This window comes from Microtus ochrogaster, chromosome 15 (assembly GCF_000317375.1).
Source record: "Microtus ochrogaster isolate Prairie Vole_2 chromosome 15, MicOch1.0, whole genome shotgun sequence".
In the NCBI taxonomy this organism is placed as follows: Eukaryota; Metazoa; Chordata; class Mammalia; order Rodentia; family Cricetidae; genus Microtus; species Microtus ochrogaster.
The window spans coordinates 40,705,651-40,713,900 of NC_022017.1; positions in this window are offsets into that span (position 1 = coordinate 40,705,651).

Genomic DNA, 8,250 nt, shown 5'->3' on the forward strand with positions numbered 1-8,250 from the left:
TCATCATCATCATCATCATCATCATCATCATTATTATTATCTGCAGATTCTTTACCAACACAATTAACATGTTGCCTAAGAGATCAGGAAAGGAATGGTCATGGTGTGATAAGGGTGTTGCCAAAGTGAACCCCAGCAATTACTGGACAAGAACTCCCCCAAGAAGTTGAAGGGCATTGGCTTTTTGCTCACTGCTGCACTCGGGCACCTAATTTATTGACTAGCCTGTTATCAATTCTTACGGCATGGCTTTGGAATGGATGATGTGGATGAAGGTTATGGTGTCTTTGAACTCTTGGGGACGTGCAGCACAGAGGAAGTGACCCTTTTTCTTTGAGACAACAGGGGCAGGTCAAGCCATGAATTTTTCTCTGTGTCTTGCCAAAAGGAAGAGGATTTCTTTCCTGTGCTCTCTTCCCCTCCCATTCAGTGTCCACAAGCAGGGAGGAGGCACATAAACATATACATTGTGTTTATACGTCAGACTCGAAGTTAGCGGCCACATTTCCTGCCCTATGAAACTGTCAGACCCTCTGCTATTAAATGTCTCTCTGCCCCCAGCCTGCAGTTCATTCTCCATCCCAAGAGAGGAGAAAGGTGCCCAGGGGTCTGATCTTATATTGTTAGCTTCTAGTTCTCTCCTTTCAACCCTTTCCTATAGTGGCTCATCAGAAGTAAAGGAGAGTTCTTGGCAAACCACACAAAGCATGAAAAGATACTTGGTGGCCTAACTACAATGCAAAAGTTTTAGCTTCCTCTGTTGTGATCCCAGAATCTAGGCAACTTTTAGTGGTTTAAAAAACACAGAGATCTCAATGAACAAGTAGATTGTTACAATAATTCAGAATTTAGACCTTACTTTAGCATATTTGTATATAATGTCCACATATATAATACATATACATATGTTTGTATATGTATATATGTGTGTGAGTGTGTGTGTGTGTGTGTGTGTGTGCATGTACACACACACAGCGTCAACTTCTAGTAGCATGCAGCTGGACAGATCTTTAACCCAGGCTTTAGGTAGAGGATCATTATACTTCACTACCCAAATGAAAGCTGTGATGAAACCCTTCTGTCTCCTTAAAAATGTCTCCAACAGACATCATTAGGTCAGAAGGCAGAGGAGGATGATGAACAACAAAGGATAAGTCAGAAGAATTATTTAATGTTAGTAAAAAATGTTTCCAAAGTGAAACAAATTCTGGGCCTTACAGCTACTCTTGGACTAATAGTCATGGTTAACTAGCCCGCTACCCTCACTGTTTTCCTATTAGTTCAGATTCCCAGCGTCTTTTCTTCTTTCCATGACTCTGTCTGGGCAAAGTGGGGCATCGTTATGCTTTGAAGGAAAGGAAAAGATATATAGAACATCCTCAGCTGAAGCTTGTTGTTTGAATGCCAGATATTCCTAAGTCCTCTAGGAAGTAGGCAGACTTGGGCTGTGAAAGTCCAGCACTATTCATTGATTTTATTAATTTCTAGGTGAATCATCTCCTGGTGTCTCATCTTAAGTCAAATTGACTTTAAGAGTTAGCCTTTATGCAAGTTTCCATAAAATATGCGCTTAAGAATATATAGAGAACTTAGACAACAATGAGGACTCTATGAGAGACTTGCATAGATCTAATTTACATGGGAAGTAGAAAAAGAAAAGAACTCCTGAGTAAATTGGGAGCATGGGGACCTTGGGGGAGGGTTGAAGAGGGAAGGGGAGAGGCAGGGATGGGAGCAGAAAAAAAAATGTAGAGCTCAATACAAATCAGTTTTAAAAAGAATATATGTTTAGAAATGTTTTTGAGGATTTGGAAGTTTCAGGGAAGGTCACTGGACTTCCTGCCTTCTGTCACTTGTTTCCTCCATCTCCAGTGTTCTCTACTCTTCCCCAACACCAAGGCCTCATTGTGAGTCCAGCTATCCATGGCTCCTACAGCCGTGCAAGGCTGTAGATGTCCAGAGCAGAAAAGAGAAATTTGAGCATGATGCTGGAAGGCTTCCTGGGCTTTCAGTCCCAACACTGGTCTTCACTATGATGTGTTTGTTTTTCCAGCCTTTGTGTTTAGCGCAAACACAAAGTGAGATAAAGAATTGTAACCAGTGAAGTTGAGCTGTGTTTATTGATAAGTGGAGAGAATAGGATTTGAACTTGTGCTTCTGATATTGAAACCTATTGTTTTCCTGGTCTTCTACATCACGCCCTGGCACAAGGCTGAGGAGGAGGTCTGGGAGATTATTGAAACAGCTTTTTGGAAGGTAAAATCAGTGGATCCCATTCTTGGCAGAGCCCAGCTCTGTAGATCCGACAAGGTAACCCAGGCTCTTAGACATCGGTGACAACTCTACTCTTCAGCATTTATGCTTCATTTCAGATTACCGCTGCAATAAATGACCACAGGCATAAAGACTTACAAAAACAAAAACATTTTATCTTATAGTTCTAGAGGTTAGCTTTTCCACATCAACTTCATTGGGCTAAAATCAAGACACTAGCAAAGAAAGGAGGAATTTTTATAACTCATGAAATAAAAAAGAATTACAAAGAATCTAATATATAGTCATATTGAGAACAATTTAATTTTTACAACTTCCTTGTCAGTTTCCATTATAGACTACAAGCATGGTTTTTAACATCTGTTATACATTGGCCACTGGGTTTGGTCCTAAGGGGACAAAGATATGAAAAGATTAGCACTGTTTTTGAGGCTCTCATAAACTAGTACCAACAATTGGGCAACAAGGTGTACAAAACTCTTTTAAGAAAGCTGTGTATGGGCACCTGGTGCACAGGACGTATCAGTGGTGTGTGTTTGCTCTGGCCACTGGCTGTCTGCAATACTTTCAAATATTTGTCCCTCTTCTGTGATGATCTAAGCATGAGAAAAACAAAGTCTTTGTTCCTTATATTGTTTTCTTTCGAACAGCATCAAACAAACTGAAAACAGATCACTCCTGGGTAAGACATAAGTGATGATACTAAGGAACCTTTCAGGGGTGGAGCAAAGGAAAGGCTGAGTGGTTAGGGGGTGTCTATGTTTTCAATCAGAATGATGCCTAGAACTTGACAAGATTTGATTGAGATAATTTTCCAGGTACTGTACTAAAGCATTTGAAGCCCATAACTTCTCCGCAGGAGACAGATACACATAAACAGAGCCATTCTCTGGGGCTACAAAATTCCTAAAGTCATGTTCACCTTCCTGGTGTACATAAGCATCACAATAGTGCCAGCCCCAATGATCCTCTTTCCTTCTTGTCTCTAATGACAGGCAGGTAAGCATTAACAATGCAATAGGTTTATGCTGTCTCTTGCAAGTGTAGAGGGGTAACACAGCCATTTCTTATAGTACTGCAGATTGGGAGTTCTCCTAGAGTGAACTGGATTCTCTCTTCATTGGGTCCCAAAGTTTAAATTGAGGTATCACCCGGTATACAATCTCCTCTGGGGACAGGAAGCATTTTCAGTACAGAATTCAGTTACTTGCCAAGGTGGGATTGGAGCCCCATCCTGTTGCTGGCTACAGGCCACAACTATGCTCAGTTCCTATACATTACTTCAGTTCCTTGCCAAGTGACTTCCTCTGAAGTCTGTTCTCATGCTCCAATATTCTGCTTATATTCAGTGGGAAGAGATAATTAGAAGTCTGAACATAAGATGGTAGGAATTTGGGGAGCATCTTAGAATTCTCCTCATCACAATCACCCCAAAAGACATGAGATTAGAGGGAGGAAGTGTGTGCATATCCACTGTTTTCTAAGTAAAACCATTCATGGTACAGAATGCCTAATTACATCTGTTCACTAGACAGATGTGCTGATAAAGCCTAATGCTGAGTGGTCGTCCAAGGCCAGCAATCATACTAAGAGCTTATAACATCTGTCTGTTAATATACCTCACATTTTTTATTGTTCTGGCCACATACACACACGTTAAACACATGGCCTACCACTAAGTTACAACTCAGCCCTCTCCAGTCTAATGCCTACAAAAACCCTGAGAAGAATCAGACTCTTCACAGATGCAGAAACGAAGTCACATGGGGAAAGATTTGTCCAACATACCTAACCAGTCAGTGGCAGAGAAGGGCAGGAACTCAGACAGATAACCCGTCAACATGTCATCATGGGATGAGGATCCATAAGTATCTATTCTCAGTCTCAGAAAAAATAAGACTTTGTCACCAACAGTAAATGAAAGTTTTTGTCAGTTTGTTTTGTTTTTTTCAAGACAGGGTTTCTCTGTGTAACAGTTTCTCTGGAACTCGCTATGTAGACCAGGTTGACCTCGAACTCAGAGATATGCCTGCCTCTGCTTCCCAAGTCCTGGGATTAAAGGGGTATGCCATTGCTGATGGCTGAACTCCTTTTTTCAATGATAGTTATTTATGTTGTGTGTACGTGGGCATGTGTATGCATGCATGTGTTTGTGCACAGAATACCACATACATGAAAGTCAGAGTCTACCTTATGGGAGTCAGTTCTCTACTTCTGCCACTCGAGTCCTGAGTAACCCAGGTGAGTCAGGTGGCCAGCTGTGATAGCAAGCTTCTTTACCTGCTGAGCAGTCACTGCAGTGACAAATGAAGTTCTTTTATTTATTTATTTATATTGATTTTATTGAGCTCTATGTTTTTCTCTGTTCCCCTCCCTGCTTCTCCTCTGCCCTTCAACCCTCTCCCATAGTCCCCATGCTCCCAATTTCCTCAGGAGGTCTTTCTTTTACTACTTCTCATGTAGATTAGATCCATGTATATCTCTCTCAGGGTACTTACTGTTGTCTAGGTTCTCTGGGATTGTAATTTATAGAACGAGTTTCTTTGTTTTATGTTTAAAAACCACTTATGTGTGAGTACATATGACAATTGTCTTTCTAGGTCTACGTTTTATCACTCAGTATGATGTTTTCTAGCTCCATCCATTTGCCTGCAAATTTGAAAATGTCATCAAAAGAACAAATAACCCAATAAAAAGTGGAGTACAGACCTAAACAGAGAACTCTTAACAGAGAAATCTAAAATGGCTGAAAGACACTTAAGGAAATGTTAGTCATCAGAGAAATGCAAATCAAAACAACTCTGAGATTCCATCTTACACCTGTAAGAATGGCCAAGATCAAAAACACTGATGACAACATAGGTTGGAGAAGATGTGGAGTAAAGGGAACACTCCAGCATTGCTGGTGGAAGTGCAAGCTGGTACAGCCCATTTGAATATCTGTATGGTGATTTCTCAGAAAATTAGGAAACAATCTTTCTTCCTCAAGACCCAGTAAAACCACTTTTGGGTATATATCCAAAGGATGTTCAATCATGCCAGAAGGACATGTGCTCAGCAATGTTCATAGTAGCATTGTTTGTCATAGCCAGAAACTGGAAACAACCTAAATGCCCCTCGACTGAAGAATAGATAAGGAAAATATGGTATATTTACACAATGGAGTACAACACAGCAGACAAGTGAAGTTCTTAAAGACAATCCATTACTCAAAAATTATAGATGAAAACGAACAATCCACACACAGAAAGGCCTCATGTACACCACCCCAAACGAATTCCTTTTGCTCAGAGTGTAAGAATTATCACAAATAACACATCCATTCTGTCAAGCAGAAGAATGAAAAGGGGCTCTAATTGAATTATGTTTCATCTTGCTATTCATATACATTTCTATAAAATTCTTCTCAAGCTTTCAGAAGGAGTCACATATGACTAATCTTTAACTAAAGTAGGAGCAAATAACTTGTTTTCAACTTTCGGTTTCAATTCTTTTTATTTAACCACCAGAGTGATTTGCTCATTCAATGAAAAGACAAGGGACATGTTTGGTGGTTTGGGAAATCAAGCCCTCTCTGAAGATAACTATACTCAGACTAATGGGCACATGACTTACTTACTAGCTTCCTAGAAACATGTGGATCCTACTTTCCCTTCTCTCTAACTAGCGATGTGGAATTTGCCAACCTTCCTATGTCATGACATGATGGCAGTTTCCTTTGGCACAATTGTCTATCATAGGCCATTCAGACAGAGGTACCAAATGTGGCTCTGAATAGTTTGACTTTGTCATGTGAGGAGAGCTTTTCTGTGGCCTAGCAGGAGCCAGGATCTGGGTTGATGTCCATGCTCCTGTTGGCACTGGGGGCTGAGTGGATGCCGGGGGTCTGGAGAGCCACCTGAGACCAGGCTAGTGTCCAAGAGCCTTGCTGCCCCTGGGGCCATACTGGTTTGGGTGTTCTGTGCTGCCACCAGGGCCATGATAATGCCAGGTCCCTAGGTGCTCCCAAGGGCATGTCTGGGTCCTTATCTCTGGTCCAGCTGAGGTCATGATAATGTCCATGTTACCATAGAGAGTAATAAGAAGCATCTGTGCTGTAATTTGCGGGCCATAATGATCCAGCCCCTCCCTCTCCCTGGCCCCTGAATAGTTGGCCCTACTCCTTGCTTGACATTGCAGCAGGAGAGATGGTTCTACCATCTTTATTAGAGAGCTGTCCCCCACTGTAGGGAGAGATGATCCCACCCCTCTCCACTTGAGCTAACACAGATAGCATGGGCTTAGGACACCTGGCCTGGCCCCTCACTTGATAGGGAGGTCCCAGGAGCCAAAACCAACCAGCTCAGCTACCACACAGACCCACATCCTGGGCCTTAGGTTGGCCCACCCTAACATCTACCCCATCTATGATCTGCAATAGTGCATTAAGAGACTGGTCCTGTAGTACAGTAATTGCAGCATCTCTATGGCTTGGGGAGGGATGTCCAAGAGGGGTTTTAATGAGGGCCCAGTGAGGATGGTGTGTCAGAGACCTTGGACCAAACCAATGACCCATTGCAGTGGGCATTTTACATGTGGGATTGATTGGACAAATGGTGACACACCACAGCTCCTGATGCCACAAAAATGAATGAAGAGGTGTTGGAAAGATGGAGGAGCGAGGTGGGATTTTTGTTTGCTATATTTTATTTTGTTTTTAATTAATTTGGGGGGTCCACACTTCAGAGGTGAGGGGCAGATATGGAGGGACTAGAGGTGAGTAGGACTGGGGTGCATGATGTGAAATTTACCTAGAATCCCTAAAGAATTATGTTAAAAAAAAAAGAAGAGTCGAGCTTGTAACTATGATGTCTTTCAAAGAGGAAGCTAAGATTTCGGTGTAAGATGTCACAGTGTAGCAGGCTATATAACTGCTAAAATAAAAGGTAACATGATGCCCTCATACAAAGTCAACTTTCAAAGAGAAATGGTCCTTTTCCAGAAAGTGCCAGAAGTGTCCATGGCATGTTCATAAACACAGTCAAGGCTATAAGCAGGTGCACCAAATCATAACACAGTTTTGAAATGTAACTACAATGGTAGCTCCAGCTTTTGATAGGCACTGCGATACAGGGGGCTCTTGTATGAGTAGAATTCTACATAATCATCATTCCTTTATATAACAATATTTCTAAATTTTTGTAGGTAGGAATCCCACACCCTACCTAATTTTCTGGAAATTGCTATAAAAAAACCCCTAAAACCAAACCTTGCTTTACCTTTTTCATAACTGTTGCAAATGTTTCAGTACTCCGCTTGGGAATATGGTTTGTTCCATTGTGAAATACAAGGATTACGCTATGGTGTCCCTCAACAGATTATTTTGGACATTTGGAGACTTCAAGTTTCCCAACTTCGCTTCTGGATGAGGAAGTTGGTTTTTATGTACACTCTATTGCAGGGTCTTGGACTCTTCCAAACCTGCTTTAATTTTTTTTTTTAAAAAAAGAAATTCGTACTCAAGTAAAGCTGAACGTGAAAGACAATTATTTATCTTCATGACGAAGAACTTGAGAGCTGATGGCTTTAGGTACAGGTTGATCCAGTAGGTTAATTATATTTACATTAGAAGTTATTTCTTTACATTTCTCATGAATCTGTTCCATGTTCCAGTTCTGCCCTCAGGCTAGAACTGCTAATGGCACCAGTTCCAGGCCCACAGCTCTTCCAACAAAAGAGCAGGTGTTAGCAGTCAGCTCTTCTAGCCTTTCCAAAGATCAGACCGATTGGATGGACAGTGACCAGTATTCGCTTTAAATCAATGATGACTCCTGAAAAATATCACCCCAAAAATTAACCCAAGAGAGTCAGGAACCCACACCGGAGATGAACTGAGGCCTATTCCACATAATATATAGAGAACAAGGTATTTCCTCGGAGAACATTTGAGTGTCAAGAAAGAGAAATAATAGGAGTAGTGGATGCCTACCCAGGAGT